This window comes from Cricetulus griseus, chromosome 2 (assembly GCF_003668045.3).
Source record: "Cricetulus griseus strain 17A/GY chromosome 2, alternate assembly CriGri-PICRH-1.0, whole genome shotgun sequence".
In the NCBI taxonomy this organism is placed as follows: domain Eukaryota; kingdom Metazoa; phylum Chordata; class Mammalia; order Rodentia; family Cricetidae; genus Cricetulus; species Cricetulus griseus.
The window spans coordinates 402495769-402523751 of NC_048595.1; the positions used below are offsets into that span (position 1 = coordinate 402495769).

General features: G+C 39.4%; 1 pseudogene; it reads left to right on the forward strand.

The window, feature by feature from the left end:
* Nucleotides 1-4779: 4779 nt before the first annotated feature.
* Nucleotides 4780-27962, forward strand: LOC100770883 (annotated as a pseudogene).
* Nucleotides 27963-27983: the final 21 nt, after the last annotated feature.

Below are 27983 nucleotides of genomic sequence, written 5' to 3' on the forward strand. Positions count from 1 at the left end.
GTGTGTTCCTATTCATGTGTGCAGGTGTATGTGAAGGTCAGAACAATGGATGTCTACCTTATTTTCTGATACTAGGTCTCCCAGTGGGACCTTAGGTTCACTGATGAGGTTGACAAGCCCAATGGACCCAATCGTCCTCACCTTCCTGTGCTGGTATTACAAGCAGGTGCCCACTACACCCAGCTTGCTGGATTTGTTACAGGGATCAAACTTGGTTCCTCATGCTCACATGACAAACGTGTTACAGACTGAGCTATCTCCCCAGCTCAGGCTTAATATGCAATCCAAGTATGGGCTTTCAGAATTGGCCTGGAGTGTTTAGGAATTCATTATTTAATCCGATAAGATAAAGTAGGGTGCAAACCAGAAACGTGTGAGATTGCATACGCTTTCAGTTAATTCCTCGGGGATTTGATGAGTTCCTTGTATGCAGTCAGCAGGCACGTAAGGTGGTGACTCATCCACTCTGTTGTGAGTTATGAGTCCTTAGATACCAGCCTCCAATAATCCATGAACTTGTAATTGTATTTTGGAACAGCAATAAAAGATTAAAATGTGTCTTCCACCAACAATATTTAACTACACTTCCATATCTCCTAGATATGCTAGTATTAATAGCCATGTTCTATATTAGAAAATATGTGTACAGAGACGTGAGGTTGTAAGCACACTTACAGTTGCTTTATATGTTTGTAGATGCTGTTATACAGTGTGGTTACTCTTCTCAGGTGTCTTCCTTGTGCGTGATATGCTGGGTGTTCCTTCAAATTACACTTCAAAACTGCTCAGAGAAGAGTTCGGACCCATGCCCAGAGCTTCAGAACTCACTGCATGCTGGACAACACTGGAAATCTGAGGTGGCAAGTGTGTCCTTTGAGGTGGCAAGTATGTCCCTGGAGGAATGATGGTGACAAGATGAAAACTCTACAGGCTGGGAGATCTCTGCCCAGCTTCTGAAAGATGAAAGGCACAATAGATACTCTATACTTTTGAAGGCCCTCTAGTCTCAAGTGACAATAATAATTTTTAACAGGTAAAGATATAAAATTGGTTTTATTTTTCCTCTGAGTTTGTATACTCTTGAAAGTTTTGATTTTCATAAAAATTAAGATAACACGTGCTGCCTCATGGATCATTGAATCTCTGAAGACTATCAAATCTAGAAAAAGTTGCATTAGTCTATCCATACCCATTGCATTGGCCCCTTGCACTGTCTGCACCTTGGACTCTCTTGCTCAGTCACATTCTATCCAGACAGCGGGAAACACGGTTTTTTCTAATGTCTAAGGGTAAGTTACACACAACCTTTCACCCTAGAGGTGCCAAGTACTACAGTTTTATAATCTTTATGCTTATGTATGTATGCATGTATTGCATGGGTTGAGCTTGTCCTTGTGTGTGAGGGGGCTAGAAGAAGGTATCAGTTGTCTCCCTCTTGCTTCCCATAGTATTTTTGAAGGGAAAGGGTCTCTCCATGAACCTGGAGATCAACTGTTTTGGCTAGTCTGGGTGGCCACTACCTGGGCCTGCCTCTCTAGCTCTGCCATCACTGGAGTTACAAATGCAGGCTGCTGTCCCTGATTTTTTTGTTTTATATACATGGGCTCTGGAAATCTGAACTTGGTCCTCATACATGTACAGCAACCACTTTCTCAAGCTACTTTCCTAGCCCCAAGTATTTGGTTCTTTGTAAAAAGGACATTTATTTATATACATAGCATATAGAAGCTAACAATAAATCTTTCACTGATAATTTTTAAATCTTGGTAATTTTACACAGTAACATTCTCTAAGGTTTGCTTTCTGTTTGGATGGGTTTGTTGATGGATTTTATGCTCTTTTTGTTTATTTGTTTAGGTTTGGGTTTGTGTCATCCAGAATAGGACCTAAAGGACAATTGTTTTCATGTCTTTGGACATCACCATGCTGGTCAGACTCCAGGATCAGCATTGTGACCAAGTCAGTGAGTCTTTGTTCTCAATGGGTCCTGTTAACACCCAAGGAGACCAGGCTCTGTAGGCTAACCCTACACTACAAACAGAATTAGACGAGGCTCTGTCAGCTACACCCTCACTGTCCTCGCTACAAGCAGAATTAGCAAAGAAGTCAGCCCTGAAAATGGAAATTCCCCGAACAGAAAATGTCCTTGTACAATTAGAGAGCATCAATTAACTGTATGATGTCATATCCTCTAAAGAAGATGGGCTCTGTTATGTTTCACATAATGAATGTGAATGGCATCACTATTATATTACTGATGTTAATATTATATTAATATATAATGTTATTACTCTCTGACCAGCTAATCAAGCCAGCCAACATCTTTATCCATTACACTAAACAGATTCTCTGAATTTAAAACAGTACATAAGCAATGAAAAAATTTAGTTTTACTTTATTTTTCTTGACAGTAAGAATAAGCATTACCAATATATAATAATTAATGCTACAATAATTATTATATTAGAAAATTAATGTTTTATCTTTTAATAACCAAGTACTTACTAATCTTCAGTCTGTGCTGTTTGGGATGTTGGGTAGGGAATCACAGAGGTGTTGTTAGAGAAAGCCATCCACTTAGCTCTTCTTGAGGGTTTCTCACAGGTAGCTAGCGGTTGAAACGAAGATTGACAGGGGGTTTTCCAGCTCTCTGAGCTTGGTGATATGCAAAAGGATGCAATGGAAGTCAGGTCTTGTCCTTCCCTCTGGATCACATAAAAAGTGGTTCATTCCCAAGACCCTTTTTTACAGGTTATATAGCCTTCCCTTTCTTCTATCCCAGAGAGAAAGTGGAATAGAGCACAGAGAACAACTGAAAGTGTATGCACAGTAAGCTTCACTTTCTGATAACAAGGTAGAAGAAATGTGCAGCAAGAGTTATCTTTTATGCCTCTCTATCCAAAACAGACGAAAAAGGAGGGCGGAAAGGTCCCACAAAGCAAAAGAAAACTTGAGGCAAACAATCTCTCTGTATTTTCATGTAGCACTCTGGTCATTTTCCACAACTGGAATTGTCCTGGATTCTGAACTTGTTTCACAAGAGTTCCTGTGACTTTGGCCTATTTCCTCTCTGTTCCTCCATCTCTATATCAAGAGAAACCAGGGCCACGGTGATGTAGGGCAGAAAACTTCCTTGAAAACAAAGGGACTTTTCCATATTCAAGCTCTCCAGCATAGAGCTATGTACTACTGGGTGGAGCTGCCTGGTGAGTTAGAAGGACAAGTTAACAAGCTCATAATAGTAACACACTGCCTACTACACCTCCAGACAGTCTTGTCTCGTTATTTTCAATAGCCCCTGACCTTGGTAAAATATAGTGATTTTTGAACTGCATGGAACTTTGAAACTGGTTCTTATTGGCTTACATGCAAATTAGTTATATAGGAGTATAGCTTTTTTTCAGCTGTTATTCTCTCTCATGTGGTTTATATGAAGTAACTGCTCTGCTAACTTAATTTAACTCGGAATGGCAAAAAGAGTTTCAGTTGTTTTATCAGTGTTCTGAATGTTTACAAGTAAATACAATTTTAAAATTAGTATCATTTAAAAACATGGATTTGAGTAGTACATTCCTTTTTTAAAAAAAAAATTCATGTGCATTGTTGTTTTGCCTGCATGTATGTCTGTTTGAGGGTGTTGGGTCCCCTGGAACTGGAGTTACAGGTAGTTGTGAGCTGCCATGTGGGTGCTGGGAATTGAACCCCGGTCTCTGAAAGAGCAGTCAGTTCTCTTAACTACTGAGCCATCTCTCCAACCCCTGAGTAGTACAATTCTTAATTAACTTTTTTTCCTACTATTCTGCGTGTTCCACATTTTAGAAGCAGGAATGTGTATATTTTAAACGAAAATATGTCACAAAAATTGTTACACATAAAAATTAAAATTAATTACAAGAAGTTAATAGAATTTAGTTTGTAGAGTTACATAGTGCTATTTTTAATTTTATATTTTAGTCTTCCCAACTTTTAAAAAAATTGTAAGCAATTATTCTCTGTGTGACTAAAGGAGACAGTCCCTTAGTTTATGGACATGCTTCATTGTTTTCCGTGCTCCCAGACATCTGACTAAGGTGCTGTAAGAATTCATGGGAGCGTGTGCACAGTTATGATAAGTGTCTAGATTTTGGGGGAAAGCAGCATAAAGCAGGACACTCTGAGGACTGAATATTAGAGTCTGTCTTTCTCTACTGAGGACTGGTCAACCCCTCACATGGCCATGCTGGTGAAGAATATTGAGATTGATGCATGGGATAGCAGAGGTCCAGTGCTATAGTGGTTCATCAACAAATGTCATCAGAAACTAAAAAAAAAAAAACTACAATGAAGTCTGTTCATGGTGAATATGCCTCTCTCTTAGGCCCATTCTTTCACTCTTTATGTAGACAGTTGGGACTCTTTTCCAGTCTCATTTAAGATTCCTACAGTTTTCTCTGTTTGGTCTCTCTACTCTTCACTGCATCTGGTTCGGTGCTCTTCAAATGTGCTCCCATATCAAACCGCATTCCCCATGTCACCAGACTTGTCATTTCAGAAAATAATTCTGCTTGGTTGTCTGCCTTCCTGACTATGCCTCATGCCACTATCATTACTTCTCATCGTTACTCTCCTAGGACCCAGGTTAATACAAAGTAGAAGCCAAAGCTTCCTAGTCAATTCTAGGTACCTTGAGACTATTTGTCTCACATCCACTTACGGGAACACAAGGATTTATTATCTTAGACATGATTTTCCCCCTAAACACCAAATATGCACGTGTCTAAGTAGTTAGCAAACATCTCAATGGGCAAAGCCAGTTTCTGGAGCTCATTAAGTAAAACTGACATTGGCCAGGTGACTTCTGAATCAGAGAACAGCTACTCTCATCTGTTAAGCTTTCAAGGGTTTCCTCATGGCCTATCGGGGAAAAGTTCAAGCAAGGAGTGAGGATGTCTACCTATAATTGCATCACATGAGAGGCTGAAACAGGGGGATTGCTGCAAGTTTGAAGCTAGGGTTGTCTGTGCAGTCCTTACCAGGTCAACCAGAGTTGCACAGCAAGACTTCAGTTTGTGACAGGAGACTAGACAATGAAGAAAATTTTATTAAGATTAACGTATAAAGGAAGCCAGTTGGCAGAGAAAGTCTGGAAGTCCTTCCCCACGTGAGCTCATACAACAAACAGAACATGATCAAGAAAAGCTCACTGCTATATTAGTGTGCCGGAGATGCTACTATGTGAATATCCTATAAAGGGCCATGAGGCTCCAAAGAACAGGGCTTTTTAGTCTTTAAAAAGACATACTAGTTTTCTCTCATTCTTGGGAATGTTTTCTCATCTTAATAATCTGTCCCTATTTCTACTTCTTACCACCTGTTCCAGCCCCAATTCATCACTCTAGGACACTAGAACTTGGGTATCAATAGGTGTCCCTGAGACTCTGAAGTGGGTGCCCTTGGACTCGGATCTGTGCCTATTGCATTCAAGCCCCTATAACAGCACTAGGCCTCATCTACTCCCCTGTGTCCTTCCAGCCACTCCTAACTCCCCTACTCTGATCTGCACAAATACTAAGTGCCTTAGAGGCTATGCCTCTAATTATGTGCAGAGGCCATTTCCTGCTTAGGACTTCTTAAGACTTTGTTCTCTTTCTGTGTCTGGTAAATTCTACTACTTTCCTCTGAAAAGCTTTCTCTGATTTCCCTAGAAATCGATTCTTGGAGCTGCCATATTTCCATATCTTGGTTACAATATGTATTGCACCACAGAATTTACCATTGCCTTGTCTGGTTCTCCAGTTGATAGCGAATTCTTTGTGGCTTTGCAGAGAGGCAGACCTGACCGAAGTTAAAAAAAAAAAAAAAACAAAAAACAAAAAATGAAACACTTGCTTTGGAAATCAATAACTTGAAGCAGCCACTGTCTCATGAAACATCACTGCACTGTGGTCTGGCCTCCTTGCATTCCAAATGAAAGCGAGGGGCAGAACTGCCACTTAGGAAAGGAGCCAATGTCAATGAAAAAACAAGGATTTCATGACCCCTTTGCATGTCGCAGCTGAAAGAGCTCATAATGACATCATGGAAATTCTGCATAAGTATGGAGCAAAGGCTAATGCACTGGACAGACTTGGGCAGACTGCTTTGCATAGACCTGCCTTAGCAGGCCATCTGCAGACCTGCTGCCTCCTTTTGAGTTACAGCTCTAACCCTTCCATCATCTCCCTGCAAGGCTTTACAGCAGCACAGATGAGGAGAAGCCCTACAGTGGATTCTAAGTGAGAGCACTCCTATCCACACTTCTGATGTGGACTATCCACTCCTGGAGGCATCAAAAGCTGGAGGCTTGGAAACTGTGAAGCAACTTTGCAACCCACAGAGTGTGAATTGCAGAGATCTGGAGGGCCCTCATTCTACCCCCCTACACTTTGCTGCAGGCTGTAACAGCATGTCTCTTGTGGAGTACCTTCTACATCAGGGAGCTGATGTCCATGTCAAAGACAAAGGTGGTTCCCTTTCATAATGCCTGCTCCTATGGACACTACAAGATAGCTGAGCTCTTGGTGAAGCATGGGGCTTCTGTCAATGTGGTGGACTTGTGGAAATTTACCCCTCTCCATGAAGGGAAAATATGAAATCTGCAAGCTCCTTCTAAAACATGGAGCACCTTCAACTGTGAACAGAAATTGAAATACAATCTGGTCAAAGAAGGAGACACAGATATTCAGGACTTACTGAGGGTGGGGTGTGCTGCCCTGTTGGATACTGTCAAGAAGGGCTGCCTGGCCAGATCAGAGTGCAGAAGCTTTGTACTCCAGAGAATATCAACTGCAGAGAGACCCAGGAGAAAAACTCAACTCCTCTCCACCTGGCAGCAGGCCACAGTAACCTGGAAGTAACTGAGTACCTTTTAGAGCATGGAGCTGATGTTAAAGCCCAGGACAAAGGAAGCTTAACTCCACTTCACAGTGCAGCATCTTATGGGCATGTTGACATAGCTGCTCTACGGATGAAATACAACACATGTAAATGCAAAGGATAAGTGGGCCTTTACTTGGCTTCATGAAGCAGCCCAGAAAGGAAGGACACAGTTTTGTGGCCTACTCCTAGCACATGGCTCAGACCCAACCATGAAGAACCAAGAAAGTCAGACATCTTTATATCTGGCAACGACTGATGATATTTGAGCTTTGCTCATAGATACCATGTCCCCGGGGGGCAACTGTGGTTAGTGCCTCTCTGATCTCACCAGCGTCCACACCCCCTCACCCCCTCACCCCTGCCTCTCCAATGCCAGCAGCATAGATAACCAGTGGCAGAGGGGGCTGAAGGAGGGGCCTCCAATGCAAGGGATGGCGCTGCTGGTGCCGAAGGGAAAAAAACGAGAAGTTGCAGGTCTTGACATGAATATCAGCTGATTCCTTAAAGGCCTTGAACACCTTTGGGATATCTTTGAAACAAAGCAGATTACACTAGATGCATTGGCTGATATGGGTCATGAAAATTGAAAGAAGCAGGCATCAATGCATATGGACAAAGACTTTTAGGTGGACAACAAGGAATCAACCCATATTTGACTTCTCACTGTGTGAATCAAGGAACTATTTTGCTAGATCTTGCTCCAGAAGATAAAGAGTATCAGTCGGTAGAAGAAGAGACGCAGAGTACTATCTGAGAACACAGTGATGGTGGGGATTCTGCTGGCATCTTCAACAGATACAATGAGTGCCATTTGGATTCAGAAAGTTGTGACAAGAAGCTGAAGGAGCAATTCTGTCACAGACAGAAAGAGATGTCTGGAGAATCACAACTATCACAATACATGCATGGTGTTCCATGGTTCTCCTTTCATTGATGCAATTATTCATAAATGGTTTAATGAGTGACTTGCATATATTGAAGGGATGTTTGGAGCTGGAATTTACTTTGCTGAAAACTCAAAAAGCAACCAGTATGTTTATGGGATTGGAAGAGGAACAGGCTGTCCCACAACAGACTTGAATTTGTTTTTTTGTTGTTGTTGTTGTTTTTTGAGAGAGGGGGTGTCACTACCTATGCTAGGCTGGCATTTATCCCCCTGACTTGTCCTCTTTTGTGTTAAGATTATAGGCATGTGTTGCCACGCAGAGCTGGGAAAGTTCCTTGAAAGTATAGAATATGTTTGTAGCCTTGGTGGGTAGGAATGGTGCCAAGGATATAGTAGTTACATAAGAAGTCTCTGTCTAATAGGTTCAAAGTACTTGCTTAATAACAGTCAGTGAGATGCTTACTAAAAAGCACATCTTCTGTGTACTTGTTTCTACATATTTTCTACATTTCCTGCAGATTGGATAAATAGCTCACATTGTAAAAGCATACAGCTGTTAGATAATCACATCACATGTAAGAAACAATCTTGGAAGACCCTGGTGACAGAACATATGCTCCCCCTCCATATGGGTTTAAAGTCGATGGTGAGATGGTTAAGTGGCTTTTAATTGTGGATTATTTTCCTGCTTGGTGACACAGAGCAATGTTCAGGACCACCTTAAGCTGTAATAACTCGGAGAAAGAAACTGCTACTGGCATCTGATGGGTACAGGTAATGGGTACAGTGGGGCATTTACAAAGCTCAGGCCACCTCCACAATGAAGAGTTAGCTGGCTCCTAATGTTGATAGCCAATATTTAAAAAAAAAATTATTCACACAGCAAATCTGAAGCCAGCCTGGTCTTCAGAGTGAATTCCAGATCGGCCAGGAGCTACATAAGTGCTGCTGAGAGTAGGGGAGAGATAGGTCTTAGCCATATTTTATCAGTCTCTGTAATGACACTGAGAGGTTGGAAATTGTGCTCAGCTCGGATGTAGATCACCCAACTAGTCACCTTCTAGGAATGTCCAGCTTCTAAAGAGAACTATAAAGAACTGAACTCTGAACTAAGGGAAACAGCAATCTCAAGAAACAAGGACTCGGTTTTTTGTGTCTGCTTTGATCCCTGTAATTTAACCTCTGCTCAATCAGATGATAATAAACATAATCTCATGAACATTGGATGAGTTATTAAAAAGCATTAATGGAAGTATTAGCTTTGATAAAAATGGATAATGGCTTCAAGACGGTCACTTAGCCACTTTAACAGTAAGATTACCAACCTTTGTGACATTTTAGGACTTCATGTAAGAGTCAGCTTGTTTAACAAATCATAGTGTACATGCCTGTAACTTCAGCACTAAAGAGCTGAGGCAGGAGGATTATGAGTTTGACGGCAGCCTGGGCCACATAATGAGAACAAAAACTAAACTAAATCAAACCAAAACAGTAGGTCAGCTTAAGAAAATCAAGAAATGTATCAAACCAGAGTCATGAATTGTGAAAGTATTCTGCAAGACTCCTTAGTCAAATTTGCATCCAGACCTCAGAGTTTATAACAAGACTGTGGTGGGGGTAGCAATACCCAAGTCTACCCACTACTCCTGTGCTCCAATGGCATCGTGGCATGAGGCATGTGTCTACTTCCACCTTCAGTTGCTTAATGACAATATGGTGATGCTCTATTAGCCACCTTAGCTTTTTCATTTCCCTTCATCCCTGATTTTGTTGTTATTCTTTGTCTGGGTCTGGGGTACTGTGGCTGGTGTTTTTTTTTTTTTTTTTATTATACTCTACTTTGATCTTTTCCATTGTGTACAGTAGTCATTGCACACCACAATGTTACAAAAGAGACTTTCATCCAAGTGTGTAATGTGTGTTGAACATTTCCCCTCACACTCTTGTATTCTGGACTGACCTCAAACTCATGATCTTCTTGACTCAGCCTGTCAAGTGCTGGGATTACTGGCGTATACCTCTTTGCCCTGCTTCTAAAGCCACTACCTTGATGAAGGTTCTTAGCTTTTTAGCCTAGATTACTGTCACCTTGGGGGTTTCTTTAGTGTCTCCTTAAGTCATTCATGTTTTTACATGATGATGTAATAACCATAACCACATAGCAGTGATGATGATGGCAATTTTGGGCTGATGTAGCTCGGGGGTTGATAGCTGGAGTTTAGAAGCTAGATTGCCTGGATTTCAAGCACTTAAGTACATTAATGCATTTAATCCTCCTAACAACTGTGACTCTCCCTACGGCTACAGGTGAGAAAACTCAAGTACATAAGTTGGAAACCATTTGCACTAAGTCATGATTTGGTCTCAGCCTGGCTCTGTGCTATACTCTAAGCCCCTGACATCCATCCTATATTGCTTGTCTTCCAACTGTCACTTCAGTACTTGATGTGTCCTACATCCATGCCCAAGACAGTCTCCATAACTGAGTCTAATGCACCAAACTCATATTTTCAGAGTCACTTTTTCATACAAGGGGCTAATTGTCTGTATTTTAATGGAATATGGTTGTGAGACTTGTGCAATTGTTGTCAGTTAGTCACATTTGTTTATACTTCATCTCTTCAGGTAGTCTTACTTGCTTATATTTTGTCTCTTTGCTTAGTTAACTCTTAATGTTTGAGCTTGACTTTGCCATATGCAGAAGGGAGAAGGAATAAACCTGAATTGTCAATGAAGAAGTTCAGCTTTGTTCATTACAGTTTATGATTTGTCTGTCTTAGATAGTGTATGTAGCTTGTATAGGCAAATCAGTTGGCTTAGGCAATGAATGACTTCAGGAATGTGCATCCATTTACCCAGGAATAATAGTAGCAAGAATATATGCCGTTCATACATCAAGTTGACCATATAGTATAGTGGTTGAAAGACAACTCCATGGATTCAAAATGCCTGAATCCCTGTCCACCATTAATCTTTAGGAGAATTAACTTTTCAGAACCTCAGTTACTTGACCTGTGATGTGTACCTAATGAAGGAAACCATCTTCTATCAGACTTCTGAAAGGATTAAAGGAGAAAGTAAATATAACCTAGTTAGTATAATATTATACATATTAAGTGATCTAATAGCTATTTTTGAGTGCCCTAGTCTAAATGCAGGAGGACATAAAGAGGCTCATAGTGAAAAAGATGACACCTCTAGGACAGTCATTGTAAGCCCAGACATGATTATCAGGAAGACATCTTGGTAAATGCCACCTGGATGGATAGATGAACAAAAATAGTATTACCATAAAAATACACTGCAGAATGTGAATTTAAAATGTATAAAGTCCCAATTTGCTGCCTCCCTCATCCTTGCTTTCCTGTCAAGTCCCACACCCAGTATCCTGCAAGCTGTTCAGGATACTGAACAGCTGTTTTCCCTCCCTTTTTACTAACAACACCTTATTCCTACTCTTCACAAGAGCCCATTACAAACACTGTAATGTTCCTCCTTGAATGATGATCCAAGAAAGGCACAAATAAATCCTTATTTTCTGAAGGAATGCATTTAAGTCTCATATTTGACATTCAAGGTGCTTCACAGATCATTTGTCTCTCCTCCTTGTCTCTCCTCCCTCCATTAAATTTCCACTACCCTACATATTTGCTGAGTAATAGCCTGCTTCTTCATGTCTCTCACTCTATAGCTTCCTTGTTTGTTCATGCCTTTCTTTGTGCATGTCTGTCTAGATCTTGTTTATTCTGAGGCCCAGGCCTGTCCAAATTTCTCTATAAAATCACTATCTAACTGTTGTAGCCTCATCAACATTTTTCTGTTAAAGATGTTCACAGCCCCTGTGGTATATCATAAAACCACCTTGTATTTTCATTCTAACTGTGTTATCTGCTGGAGTCTCTGTTTCTCAATGGTTGTCATTCTGTTGCATGGTATTCCATATCTTGCATTTATGTACTGTGCTCAGAGAGTAGTCAATGTATTCTTGCTAATGAACCGCTTAGGATCCTTTATTGCTGCAGGAATAGTCAGAACTCTTTGGAGAAATAAATGCCTCTGATCTTATTCTTATAGCTGGGACTCCACCCAATGTGAGATCACCATTCATTTCCGCTTGAAGACACCATTGCCAGCACACTGCTATTTGCCAACTCATTTCTAAATGGGCCCTGTACTGGCCCTTGCCTTTCAAGTCTTCATTCTCCTTCACTTATCAGCACACTTGATTCATTTCTGCACCATGGTCTTTGACATTGGCCTCCTTCCTTGGGTGTGAACCCACAAAGGTTGGCTCTTTATGGCCTTTTTACTGGCACCTGAAGATGGAAATTATGACATCATCTAAGCCAATGATTCCCAATCATTGTTATCCTTATAACAGGATAAGATCACTTACGTGCTTATTAAAAATTCCAGTTGCTGGATCCTGTTCCAAGCCTATTACACCAGAATATTCTAAATGAATGCCTAGAAATCAGAATGATTAACAAGATCTTAAGGGGATCCTTCTGATCAGATGAGGCAAGGTTACTCATCTGAGGCACTAGGCAATGTTCACCAGCTGATCTGATGGACCAGCCCATCAGAATGTCTGTGTTTGGAAGAGATCGTTGATTTCAGTGACTTAGCATTATAATTTATTAATTTATATTTTCTGTCAATATAAGTACTGACAGACCAGGAATATAGAACTTCTGATCTTTAATTCATCATGTTTCCCATCATAATGGTCATGAATTGACCCTCTGAAACTGTAAGCAAGCACCCAATTAAACACTTTCTTTTATAAGTAACTTTGGTCATGGCCTTCACAGCAATAGAAAAGTGGCCAAAACAGAAAATAAGGAAAGAAAGAAAGAAAGAAAGAAAGAAAGAAAGAAAGAAAGAAAGAAAGAAAGAAAGAAAGAAAGACAGGTAACAAATCATTAGTTCTCCTTCACTGATTCCCACTAGAATGACTTTAAAGACTTCTAGAAAAATTACCTCTATCAGTTGCTTTTCATGTTGCTATGGTGAAATGCCTGGCAGAAGAAACTCAAATGAGGACAATTTTATTTTGGTTAACTGTTTCCGAGGGTACAAGCCCATCATAGTGGAGAAGGTATGAAACAGTGACTCTGCAGTAGGAGAAGCAGGAATCAGGAGAGAAGGAAAACAGAAGCAAAATCCTGAGCTGTAACATCTGCAGGTCTGCCCTCAGTACCCACCTCTGACAGCCAGGCCTCACGATCTCTCTAGACAGCAGCACCAGGTGGGGATATGGTGTTCAAACACATGAGCATATGTGAACATCATAGCAACCATAACATTCCCAAAGGTCTTAGTTTAATTGCGCCAGATTTAGTATTCAAGTTAAAATAAAGGGAACTGGTGACTGTTAAGATGCCTCTAAATTGGTAACTTCTATTTAATAGTATGCCATTTAAAACCCTTATGCCAATGGTAGGCACTTTATGTTATTTATAAAATATATACTCACCATTATTATTACTATTATTTGCGTGTGTGTGTGTGTGTGTGGTGGTGGTGGTGGTGGTGGTGGTGGTGGTGGTGGTGGTGGTGGTGGTGGAAACTGAATGTAGAGTCTCACAGTAGGTGGGCACTCTACGGCAGAGCTATATTTCCAACCCTCCACTCTTTTTCAATATCATTTCATTACATAATTTTTACTTAGGAAAGTAGATGAATAATCTCAACAATTTTATGAGTTATTGCATCCATGTAAAAAATCCTGGAGTGTAATTAAAGTCTTTCAAAATCTGTAGCTCAAAAAGACGTGTGTCAGTGAGTTGCTAATGAAATGAAAACATGGAAGTATATTGATCCATTCCTTTGGTATTTCAACTAATATTTACTTCTGAATGCTTACTATCTACACGTTCTTGGATTAACTGCTAGAAATATGTCTATACATTGACAAAACAGTCCAAACTCCCTTGGAAAGATGAAAGCTGGGTCACTGTTACACCTATGTTAAGGACTGCTAAGGAATATGTAAGATTATAGAAACATACAAAGGACTTGACATCCAGAAAGATGTAGAGGAGGAAGTAATGATGAAGAAAGCTGAAGAATGAATTGGAATTAAGTAGGTGTAGAGGTTACAAGGACCTTGTGCTTCTAGATAGCTCTAGGGAAACCAGGAATGTTAAACACATAGGCTTTTCTCATCAACAGAAGGGATTTATACCTGTTTCTGCCCAGGAATCTGGGAATGAATGTTAGTAATCTGGTCATCTTGGTTGACTATGAGTAGAGTCAGGCCTCACCCAAATCCTCCAGACTATCATGCTTATCCCAGACCCATCCATCCTTGATCCTGAACATCGTTTCTCAGTCAATAGATCCCATTCTTGTAAAAGATGTCATGGGTACTTTGCAAATGAGTTTAGATGTATCCATGCCTTGAGCTTTATTGTGATAATTGTCATGAGGAAACTTTTTCCCCAAAGTTGTACTCTGTTCAAATATGTCAGAGGTAAACTGTTTAGGGCGAGACTGTAGATGTGTGAGCCAACACTGGCAAACTAAGTCATGCTGAACCAGATTTTCTTCTTGCCTCACGGAGATTGTTACTCTGCCAGCCACAGTGTTTGCAGACACCTCGCAACAGCATGAATGTTGAGCTTCATTAGAATGAACTTAGAATGTACAAAGCGGAGAAAGAAAGCCAAAATAGCCTGAACCTGTACATGAAAGGGAAAGTGGTACACATGAAGGCTGTATAGGACCAAGTCAGAGAGTTTAGAATTGACTTTAAAAACACTAATTAATATATTAAGCTAACTTATATATTAAGCAGGGTGCTGAAATGATATGACCTATATACTTAAAAGTTGGCACCCCGTAGTGCTTAAGGTACAGATATCCCTTAGTGGATGCAGAAAAAAGCAGTTGTTGTGGTAGTCAGAGAGAATATGATGGCCTAAAGTGATGAATGGAAGAAGAGATGGGAAAAGGTCAAAAACTCAAGGTATATGAAGAAATTCAGAAGTTTCATGTTTGATAGGCTGTGAGAAGAAAGGACATAGTGAGTCATGGCGTTAGCATTAAATAGGTAGCTGCTGATAACCCCAAGAAAAGAGCAATCCAGGGCAGACATGATAGGTTTAGTCACATAACTTTGTTTGAATCATTAGTGAGTCAGCCAATTGGATGTCTTAAATACAATGGGTATGAACTCAAAACAGAAAGCCAGCCTACAGTTGTAGGGAAAGTTCAACATCTGGATGATAAGAGAAGTCAAAAGATGCAGATCAGTCAGCTGTTGTCTCCTGGGGGTTCTGGAAGGCTCTCACGCTCATGTGTTCTCTGTGCTCAAAAGGCCCACATCCCAATAAACACAATGATGCATGTGCCAGACCAAACCTTTAGCTCAGCGGACATGAAAACTACGCTGGAAATTCTTATTGTCTATTACTCTGCTTCCTTTTCTGACCTCCGGAGATTCATCTGACTACTTAACATCAAACTAGAAATTTATCTAAAAATTAACTAGTCAGCACTTTGTCTCAGATTAAACAGACATCAAGCCAGGTGCTGTGTGTGCCTATCTATGTCTGTGTATATGTGTCTATGTCTATGTGTGTGTCTATGTCTGTGCATATGTGTCTCTGTGTGTATACATAAATAAGAAAATATTTAACACACACAGACAGATTTCAACAAAAAGTATCTCTTAGCATGCAAAAAGGGTTCACTCAGAATTTTAGAGCATTATTCTGAGTTGAATGATATTCACATTGCTGTCACATTCTTTTCAGTACTGGACAGACCTTCATGGAGCAGACTGTAGGTTTTTCCAGTCAGCCTCATAATGTCATCAACTTTATAGTCCACAGGACTGTGATCACAAAGCCCAAGGCCTGTTAGACTTGTGCCATATGTAAATAAGTCCACAGTCTAAGGGGTTCTTGGGACAGGATCTGCTTTTAAAATGTACTTTGTAGCTGAAATTAGTATTGCATTCAGCAGCAAAACTTTCTATTTGAATGTTCATTCAATACCCCAAGTAATAACCCACTGCCCTAAGAGACACTGACATTCCAGAGACATCACCTTCTTCCAATCCCTTCCTCCCTCCCTTCCTCTCTTTTCTTTTTGTCTCCCATTTTCCCCTCTACTCTTCCCTCCCTCTCTTGGTTCCTTTCTTTCCTTTTTTCCTTCATCTTTACTCCATTCCCCACTCCTTTCATGGAATGAGACAGGTTATTCATATAAAATCTGAACAACACATACAATGTCAAGTGTCTTATTTTTCCCAAGCACTCCAACAGAGCCATTCCATTGACACTAGAAAAAGAAGCACTTTCATGGACCCTGGAATCCAGTTTGCCCATTTGCAGGACAAGGCAGACAGTAGACTTTCCCGCTAGTGTGCTTCTGTGCTTACTCAAAGATTATTTCCAGGCTTGTTTGGCTGTGGTACTAGACTTTATACTACAAGGGCAGACACTCTTGTGTTATTTTATTAGTTATTCACGCCTACAACTGTACAACCAGCACAGTTTTCCACTGAAACATGTGACAGTTGAGACCCTTAAATATATGAAATCTGATTGTGATATGTTAGAAATATAAGTCTGCAGACAGTATTAAAGCATGCAAACTATACCTAGAAAATGCCACTGCTAATTTGTATATGGATTACTTAATGAAAACTTTCTGGATACATTAGCTGAAGTGAAGTATTTTATTTTAATTCATTCTACCTGGACCTACTCTCCTTTTAAATTTAGCCACTAGAAATGTTTCCATTAAATATGTGGCTCATAGGGATTTTTTAACAAGAAAGACAAACTAGGCATATTCATTCTTTAAACATGATTTGATAAATATTTTAAACTGTTGGCTAGTAGACAAAGAAATGAAAAAGAAACCACAATCATCATTCTCCTTCATATAAATATATGCCCAGGATTATATATACCTATATAATCTTTTTCTTTCCTCTCTACTGGACATTTAAAACCTTATTTGCTTATTGCAAAATAGAAACACAATCATCTTTCTGAGACATGAGCCTCCTAAATGGTTATTTGATACCAACTGGTATGAAATATATATTTGATGTATATTTATATGTATATGTATATATATATATATACACTACATATATAGATGCATACGTGTGTGTGTGTGTGTGTGTGTGTGTGTGTGGTGTAGTATAGTGTACATTCAACCCTGTAACCGTGTTTCTAATGTGGAAGTAAGTGTAAATGTTGTTAGAATATTGCTGACTCTATTACTACAGAGAGCTGTTGAACCACAATGTCCAAAATAAAACCTAAAAAACAAACAAACAAACAAAAAGTGGATGAGAGCAACTTCAGCAGTTGTCATTTAGTATTTGGCAAGATTTCTAGAAACTAGGCAAAAAGTATGAGAGAATGTCCCCTTGTGTGCGTGCAAAAAAAAAAAAAAAGTAATTTTTAAGGATTCCCATTTTAGTGTAAGGATTTAAAGTGTGAGCCCATCAAGAACATGCCAAATCTGCAGTGGCTTCAGTTCTGTTCTTCCTGACATCACTCCTGTAGTGGCTTCAGTTCCTGACACTGCTTCTTTTCCTGACCTGCCTGGCTGGGTATGCATCAGCTCTGTTGTCTGGCTCAAAGAATCAACTGTTGTTATTTCACAGATTCTAGTTTTTCCAGCATTAATTGTTATGAAATATTAATTTAAGATGAGTTACATTTGTTTATGCTGTGGAATATTTGTTTAATGATGCAAAGATGTGTTGCATTCTTTTGTTGTATTTGTTTAACTCTGTGTTGTTTTGCCTATCTAAAATATCTAGATTGATCTAATAGAGATCAAAATAAAGATATTTTGATAAAGGGAGCATTATGGGGTCAGGGAGAAACCTGGTGCTGGAGAAATTCTCAGGAATCCACAAGGATGACCCCAGTTAAGACTCCTAGATTGATCTAATAGAGATCAATCTAGCCAATAGCTAGACGGGAAAGAGAAATAGGCAGGGCTGCCTGGCAGAGAGAACGAATAGAAGAAAGAGAAAAGGGGAACCAGAAGAGGAGAATATATATATTTGGTTTTTTCAAGACAGGGTTTCTCTCTGTAGCTTTGGAGCCTCTCCTGGCACTCTCTCTGTAGACCAGGTTGGCCTCAAACTCACAGAGATCTACCTACCTCTGCCTCCCAAGTGCTGGGATCAAAGGAGTGTGACACCACTGCTAGGCTGAAAGATATTTTGATAAAGGGAGCATGATGGGGTCAGGGAGAAACCTGGTGCTGGAGAAATTCTCAGGAATCCACAAGGATGACCCCAGTTAAGACCCCTAGTAATAATGGAGAGGGTTCTGAATAGACCTTCCCCTTTAATCAGATTAGTGACTGACCTAATTGTCATCATAGAACCTACATCCAGTAACTGATGGAAGCAGATGCAGTGACCCACAGCCAAGTCCTGCGCTGAGCTCCTGGAGTTCAGTTGAAGAGGATGGAGAGGGATCATGTGAACAAGGAGGGTCAATAGCAGGATGGGGGAAACCACAGAGACAGCCGACCCGAGCTAGTGGGAGCTCACGGACTATGGACTGACAGCTGGAGAACCTATATGGGACTAAAGTAGGTCCTCTGAATGTGGGTGACAGTTATGTGACTTGATCTGGTTTTTTTGGGGGGGGGGCTGGCAGTGGCAATAGGACCTATCCCAGGTGCATGAATTGGCTTTTTGGATCCTATTCTCTATGGTGGAATATCTTGTTTAATCTTGATACAGTGGGGAGGGACTTGGTCTTGCCTCAACTTGGTATGCCAGACTTTGTTGACCCCCCAAGGAAGGCCTTAACTCCTCTGAAGAGTGGATTCGGATGGGAAGGGGAGGGAGGCAGGAGGTGGGAGAACTGGGGTTGATATGGAAAATGAAAAATAAAATTTTTAAAATAAAAAGTGAAAAAGCTGGCTAGAAATAAGACAAGTTAAGGCAGGGCATTCATTAATAAGAATAAATCTCTGTTTACTTATTTGAGAGCTTGGTGGCAGGTGCCCAAAGAACAAAGACTAAAAGAAAAAGCCATCAGCTCTTTCCTATCGTCTGCATTGTTTCGTTTAATTTGCTTTCCTAGTTTAAGGTATAAGCTAAAAATCATAGACTTGCTCTTTCATCTTTCTCTTTCACATATTTAGTGCTAGGAATTGTTCTCTACTGTTTCTGTTCTCGATTCTATAGTAGAGATGGGCTCATGAGAACTGAGTTCATATAACTGAGCATGAATTTACAATGCTGCCCCTCAGTCAAAAGGAGAGGGTTCCTCGCTCCTTGTGCGCTAATGATTATTCCCAATTTGGGAGTAGTTTATTTGCATTTTTACCTATTATTTATTATTCTTTGACAATTTCATACATGTATATAAGGTATTTGGGTTGTTTTCATCACCATTACTAGGTCTCCTCCCTTCCCCTTCCTGATGAATTTCTTTTTCTTCCCAGGAAGTCTCCTATTTCCGTGTCTTTGTTCTATGACCCACTGAGTTCACAGGTGATGTTTACAAGAGCAAAGGAGGGACTTTTTAGGAGTATGGGCAATTTACTAGTGGGTGTAGCATGGAAGAAAAGTATTTCTCCTTCTCCAGCAACCATTAACTTCAGATAGCTCCTCGGGGAGGGTGGGCCTGAGTCTTCCTTCCTTGGTTCATAGCTTTGTCTAATCTTAACTACCTGTTGAACAGAACTTTTTCAAATAGATAATGTCCACCCCATAATATTTTTGTTAGTTAGCCAACATTTTCAAGTCTTTGAAAATTCTTTATCAAATGTTTTTAAAAAGTAGAACAATCCAGGTGTTGTGGCACATGCTTTTAATACGAACACTTGAGAGTCTGAGGCAGGTGGATCTCTGAGCAAGATCTCTGGTCTACAGAGTGAGCTCTAGAACAGACAGGGCTACACAGAGAAAGCCTGTCTTGAAAAACCATATATATATATGGTTCTCTCAATGCTGACAATGTACTGCCCCTAAATTAGTGATTTGTCCAAGCTCACACAGCTTATTAGTACAGAGAGGATGCCAGGGTACAGGACTATTTATTTGATCATTGACCTTTTTATCAGAAGAGAGTTCCATGAACAAAATTGTGAAATGGTTCTCAATGGGTGCAAAACTGAATTCAGTCAGATTTAACAAATATTTGAAGATCTAATCATAGGCGCCAGGCATTTGTGTAGCCAGTAGTGGCTGCAGGACATAGGTGCCATCCCTCTAGTATCTAGGGAACATCTTGTGAGTTCTAACAGATAGGCAAAATGACTTTCATCCAACTTTTCTCATAGGCAATAATTTATGGCAATGATTTCAGTATGACACTTCCATTTGGGCATATTTATCACTATCTTCATGTCTCAGCTTTTCTGCAATGCTGTGACTACAAGCCTATGCCATCATATCTGCCTGTGTTTCCTTCATTTTTAAAACTTGAAATAACATAATTGATTCACATGAAAAGTTGTGAAACTCTATTAAAAATTGTAATGTTAACATAAAATATTATTTGACCCTAAATACATACATTGAAATCATCATAAAATTATCAATGTAGTCATACTTGTTAAAAATTATTTAATGTTAAAATAGATTATACTGTATTAAATTTACCATTATATTCTTACAGAACCATATTTTTTTACATCAACTGATATTATGCTTTCATGGTTATATAAGTCATCTGTTACTAAACAGCATCTTACTTACTTTTTAACTATAAATCCCTTTATCAATTTTCTCTGTGCATTTAGAGTGATTGTACTTTACTCAATATTATTTGTGGATGCAAGTATATTGCTTTCAGTCTCCAGAAACCTTTTCTTTTAACATCTTAGATTTATTTATTTGCCAATTAGATCATCAAGGAAACACTTCTTTGTGCCTTGGAATAAATTCCACTTTGTTATAGTCTCCAGCCAGTATGATGATGTAGTCAAGATACTCACAGTACACTTATGCATTTGTAACCATAGTCATATGTTTGGGGAAGTTTCTCAGTTACTTTTCTAGTGCCACAATAAAGAGCATGATGAAGGCAACTTAGAAAAGAAGATGTTTATTGGGGCTCACAGGTACAATCATCATGGCAGCGAGCATGCCTGCAAGCATGTTTGGCACTGGAGCAGTAGCTGAGAGCTTGCATCTTGATTTACAGGTGCTAGGCAGAGAGAGAGAGAGCTAAATGGGAATGGTGTGCGCTTTCAAAATCTCAAGGCCCACCCCACAATGACACACCTCCTTCACTAAAGCCACATCTCACAGTCCTTCCCAAACAGATCCACCAAGTGTTCAAACACATGAGCCTATGGGAGCCATTCTCACAGTACCGTGTGGTGTGAAAACCATGCTGGCTTCATAAATTAGTGTTTTTCCCACAATTCTTCACAATTCTCTATTAATTATACTAGTTCAAATACAGAAAACATTCCTTCTTTGTAGGTTAGAACAAAGTTAATAGTAAACAAAAATGATTCAGGTTTAGTATCTTTTAAATATAGTATGTCCAATCATCTTTTCAATTTTTCTGTATTTATTCATTTGTTTACTATTTTCTCTTGAGTCATTCTTTTCATTCATAATTTGTCAAATACAGGGTCTTTGTTTTAAGATTTTTTTCCAGTTTATTGCAACTAAATTGTACATAACACTATCATTTAAAAGTTTTCTTCCCAATATTATGTATTTAACCTTCCTTATTCCTAAACTTTCAACTTTTACTGTCTCTCCTTCCCCCAAGTAAGGTAAATTAATATTTTCTAAGAACTCGAATTCTTATTTTAATTGCTTTTCTATCATTCTACTTCTTACACAATTTCAATTTTTATCTCCCTTAACTTTTGATTCTAATTAGTTATGGCTCGCTGTTCTTTTTTTTAGTCTCTTAAATTACTTGAATTTTAAGTTAAAATATAATTATATCATCTCCCCCTTTCTCTTTCCTCCCTCTCACCCAGTGGTTCCCAATCTTTCAAACACTGTGACCTTTAATACAGTTCCTCACATTGTGGTGACCCCCAACCATAAAATTATTTTTGTTGCTACTTCATAACTGTAATTTTGCTACTGTTGTGAATCATAAGGTAAATATCTGTGTTTTCCAAAGATCTTAGGTGACTCCTGTGAAACGGTTGTTAGACCCTCAAAGGAGTTACGAACCATAGGCTGAAAACTGTTGCTTTAACCCCTCCCTCCACACCAACTTGCTCCCTCTCAAATTCATTGCCTCTTTTTCTTTCATTATTATTGTTATATTACATATATGAATGCATACATATACCAATACCACCTCCTTAGTGTGTTTAGAGTTTTTCATATGTTATGATTTCATGGCCGGCTACTTTGTATCAAGTAATTCAAATAACCAGTTGGGAGGCTCATCCCTGGGGAAAACAATTTTGTTTCTGTTTTGTAAATAAGCAAATAAGCTTTTATATGCTGGTTAGGGAGGGAAGAAAATGACAGATGATTTTGTTGATGTTTTTCCTCTATTTCCTCTTTGCTTTCTTCTATGTCTTTTGACTTCTTGAGAAAAATGCAATCTTGTGACTTGGCATTTCCCGCTTGTGACTGCCTGGAGAGTTGCTCTTGCTTCAGCCAACTCTGCATAGTATGCTGTCAGAATAGGCCCAGGCACACAGGGCCTTTGGCACCATCATGACTGGGAGATTGGAGTGCTTATGCAATAGTCCAGACATTTTAGAAGAACTGAAAAATATGTTGGTATCCTATTTGGCAAGCTATCTGATGTAGAAAGAAAAAAAAATGTTCACATTCCTCTTGCAAGGGGTGAGGGTAGAGATGGTGGAGAACACATTATCATGCCTTCAAAAGCCAGGCTCTAAGGGAACACCTGAGCTTTGAAGAAAAGGTTTCCACATGCCATAGTAACACGTTCATGGCTCATTGAGGAATGCGAGTTAGGTCATCATTTTCTAAATAAAATGATCACTATGTTCTATCTTATATGGGAGGCATTCCTATGTCAGAAAAATATGCCATATTCCAATGGGATCTTTGGAAGAAGACAGTGGTCCAATTCTTAAATTCTTCCAAAGAACTTGAAGAGAAGGAATTATTCTCCCAATCTCATCCTACAAGACAGAATAACACTGATACCAAAACCAGACACACAGTAAACAAAAGCTGAAGGTCAGATCACTAATAAACACAGATGCAAAACTCCATAACAATATAACATATCAAACAAATTTAATAGTATGTTAAAAATATTACTCACCATGGTCCATCCCAGGGAGGCAAGGCTCATTCAGCCTACACAAATAGATATACATACTATACAAATCAACACAACAAAGAACAAAAATCATGTGATCATCTCAGTAGACTCAGATAATGCATTTGATAACACCCCCAGCTGGAGATGTGGCTCAGTGATGAACCACTTATATTGCATGCACGAAAACAAGATAGTAAATAATTAGAATACAATCCAATTGCCATCTTATGATTTAAAAAATCCTCTCGAAAAACTGTCTGTAGAAAGAAGCAACAGGCCTCAACATATTAAAAGTATGTACAACCATGGGAAGAAGCTAAGCACGGCCTTGTCTGAAATGTGGCACAGGACCAGTGTGCCACTTTCAACATGCTTACTCAGCATGGTACTAGAAGTCCTTGCCAGAGCTATTGCATAAGAGGAGGAAATAAGGGCATGCCAATTGGAAAGGAGGAAACCAGACTGACAGTGTTTACAGATGATAAGATGTTATATTCAAATCCCAAAGATCCCACTAAAAACTCTCAGAGAAAGTGAATTCAGCAGAGTTTCAGAAAACAGAGCCAAGACATAAAAGTCAGTATTGTTGTATAACAGTATTGATTTTTCTGAAAAAAAAATCAATAAGGCAGTCTTATTCACAATAGCTGTATTGTATTAAACATAAACTATCTAGGAACAGATTTAACAAAATGAAAGTTCTGTTCAATAAAAGAATAAAATGTTGATGAAAGTAATTAAACAAGACAGGAAAATGGAAAGACTCTTATGTTCAAGTCATATTGTTAAAATGTCCATAGTACAAATAATCTATAGATTCAATGAAATCCTTATCAAAATAGCAAAGGCATTGTTTCCAGTGGTAGAAAGAGCCTAAAAGTTAAATGAAATCACATATCTACAGGCAGGCACACACACACACACACACACACACACACACACACACACACACACACACACACAATGTTAAAAACACATACAGAAAAGGGATTTTTTTTTTTTTTTTTTTTTCGAGACAGGGTTTCTCTGTGGCTTTGGAAGCTGTCCTGGAACTAGCTCTTGTAGACCAGGCTGGTCTCAAACTCACAGAGATCCGCCTGCCTCTGCCTCCTGAGTGCTGGGATTAAAGGCATGCGCCACCACTGCCCTGCAGAAAAGGGATTTTTAAAAATTAACAGTATTTGCAAAACTGGATATTCTAATGCAGAAGTAAACTAAACCCCCACTTTTCATTATTTTTAAAATAAATTAATGAGTTAAATGTAAGATCTGAAACTACAGAAGAATACAGGGAAGCATACCAGGGCACTGGAATGGACAGGAGATTTGTGAGGTCCCCAAAGCACAGGAGATAAAAATATATAAATGAGATGACATCAATCTCCAAAGCATCTGGACAGCAAAGGAAACAATCCTCAGAGGGAAGAGGCTACTTCAGAATGGGAGGGAATATTTGTGAACTATGTATCGGATAAAGGGTTATTAGCATCTAGACCATATAAGGACCTCAAAAAATCTAGTGGCAAAACCCCCCAAATTACCCAATTTAAAAATGGACAACACACTTAAGTTGATGTTTCTCAAAAGAAGCCAAGCAAATGACCAGGAGGGGTAAACATCATATGTAGTATCCCTGGTCACCAGGGTAGTGCAGGTCCAACCACGGGAAGACTACGGCTCACTCCAGTAAGGATGACTACTATCAGAGGCAAAAGGAAACAGGCGCTGCAAGGATGCTGAGAAAACGGAGTCCTTGCATACTGCTAGTATGTGTAATTTAAATTTACGACAGAAATTGTGCAAATAGGAGGGAGGTTGCTCAAAAAATTAAAGCCAGGACTATTATATGATCCCAGCTATTCTACTACTGGATATATATCCAAACAAATGGAAATAAGTATGTTGAAGAGACATTTATACTTCTTTGTTTATTATTTACATCTATGATGATAAACATTGGTATTCATTGGCTGATGAATAGATAAAGAAAGTATGGTATGTAAATCTGTTTAATATTGTTCAACTATTAAGAAGAATAAAATTAAAAGAAGGAAGGGGGGGAAGTTGTCATTTGTGCCATGGATGGAACTACAGGTTATGATCTTAAGTGAAATAAACCCAACAAAGACACAGGTACCAATAACCTCATGTTTGACCTACATCACATCCATACAAAAGCTGAGTTTTCTATTCCCCCATTTTAAAAGTACCTTATCACCCAGGTGTGGCACCACATACTAGTAATTCCAGTACTTGGGAGGCTAGGGCAGGAAAATCTCCATTTAAAGTTCAGCCTGGGCTGTATAGTGATTTCCTGGCCAACCTGAACAATATAACAAGACTCTGTCCCTTAAAACCAAAAGAAAAAAAGCATGAGGAGTCGTTTCCTCTCCCTAGTTTCCTTTCCCCTTTTCAATCATGTAATTTTTCTTAGATTCCACTACAAATTGGGAAGAGGAAGTCATCAGGCCTTCGCCTCTTCTACAGTTGTTGGAGACTAGCAGTTGTGAGTAGACTGGTTTTGTATTTACTCCATGTTCTATTGGTTGGCTGATCCACACCTCAAGCATCTTACTGGACTTTTTCACTTAGTTTTTTCGAGCCAAGGCATGCTGCTGGAGTGTTCCGGGGGAACATCCTACTGTGTGTGAAATGAATCTGCAGACTTGCGTATGCTCCATGGTAACAATAAGAACCATACTAGAGCTCAGTGTGTATAGTGAGTGCTCAGCATTGCAAAGGCTCTGGGCTCTTGCGCCACCTACCTACTGTCTCCTGTTCTCTGTCAGGATTCCCTGCAATTTTCTCAGTTGACATACTAACTGTACTTATTGGCTTTGTTTTTCCTCAATTAATCATGTGTCTTCCCGATTCCAAGGCTGCACAGGCTGCCTTCTGCACAGGCTCCTCCTCTAAGCCTGCATGCCTTGCTACCTCACATGTTGCTTAAGCTTCGCCAAAATTCCTAGAGTGACTAGAAATTTTCCTGCTTTCTAAAGCCTGTGTATCCCTTCTCTTTGAAGGTAGTTTATCTTTCTCTGTACCTTTCACCGCTCTGTAATCCAACCGAGTATCCTAGATATTCACACAATTCTCGCAAGAATTTTCAAGAGCTCCACATCTGTCTCGAAAATGAATTAGTTTGGGCCAATTTCTATGCTAATAACTAAAAGAAAATGCAGATTTGAGTCTTTCAGAAGCTTCCTGGATTTGTATTGAGATATCTCTTCATTTTTAAAGCAATGTCACTTTGTTTTCTTTATAAATATGTTGAGTATCTGTCCAGATTACAATCTTATTACCCTTTGTGAATTTCTTGCTTGTTTTCTCAAATGAAATGTATTTTTAAGTTTATTTCAAATGCAAGCCTACATGTGAAATCTCAAAGTATTATACTTGTAGATTTGTCATGCTCAGTCCCTCTACAGGAGAGTCTCATGAGATATTGGGAGCACATACACATACAATCACAACACTCAGAAGGCAGAGCAGGAAGGGCTTTTCCTGGTCCACTGCTTGTCTGCTTTTTTCAGTGAGCAGAGTTTTCAACTCTGATGGAGACCATTTCCCCACCCCTTTATAAGAAATAAGTGGTTTTGGTGTTAAATCTAAGAAATCATTAAAACATGATCACAACGCTTTCTCTCTTACAAATTCTGAGTTTATATATTATCCTTCTGAGGTCTTTTATAGAGTTGAAGACAGATAGTTATGGTTATGGTTTTCCTTAGTTATGATAAAAAATAGGTTATATGTGAAACTTTAGACTCACAAAGATAGGATAGATGATAGAATATTTTCTTTAAATTTTGCCAAATGTTAGTGGACTAAATATTGTTAACTATAGTTCTTGCTTAATAACTGTTTTGTTGTATATAATTTTACTATATTAAAGTTAAAACCTTTTTATTTAGACAGAAAAGAGATGATGGAGGATGCTCTTCTGCATGTTGTGAATATATGTTTCTCTTGTTGGTTGATGAATAAAGCTGTTTCAGCCAATGGACAGACAGGTGGGGTTACCAGAGTAGGAGAAGGCTTGGAAAAGGAACACAGAGGAGTCACCATAGAGATACTATGTGGCCACTGAAGGAGTAACATACCAGAGCATTACAGGTAAGCCACAGTCTCCTGGCAAATATATAGTTTATTAGAAATAGATTAATAATTAAGCGAGCTAGCCAATAAGAAGCCTTAGCGATTGGCCAAGCAATTTATAATTAATATTAACCTCTGTGTGTCTATTTGAGACTAAAGGACTGTGGGGCTGGGCAGAACAGAAACTCTATGTGCCCCCTCCTCCCCTCCTCAATGCCCAACACTATCTCCTTACTGAGATTGCCTTAGGTCTGCTATTTCTGCTTCTTAAAAGAGCCTGGTTCAGTCTGTCATCTTATAAGTGGCTCCCACTTTATCTTACCCCATCAGAATTAATTAAAACTCAACCAAAAGTAGCAACAAAAATGCCTCTATGTTTTAAAATCATTAGCTATGGACACTCTAGCATTGCTGAAAATAACTGGAAAAGGAGATGTGTCTTTAATATGAAATAAACCAGGCAAGTCACAGCCCAGAATCTTTCTGTTTTATAAAAAATCCACTGGGCTCATTTCTGATTTGCTTTTTAGCACACTTATACAACACCAGACCCAATTCGGTAAGGCTACCCCTTTCAGTCAGTGTAAACATCTCCCTGAACCCGAGGGACTGACCGTCGATCTTCTGGCACCCCCCTGGTGTTCTTGGAGGCAGGGGAGCACCCGGCCACGACCTTAACGGTTACGGTCGACCCCCTTCGCCGACAATCGCTCTTGGCTTACTTCCTAAGGGTGGTCCCATCAGTAGCTACTTGCTCCCTCAGTGGTTGGTCGCTGCGGGACTGTTGGGTTCTTCTGTTTCCTTTTTGTTCTTCGGGACAGCTGACCCAGGGTCTATCAGGCTAAGGCCCCTCGGTACCCCCCCCC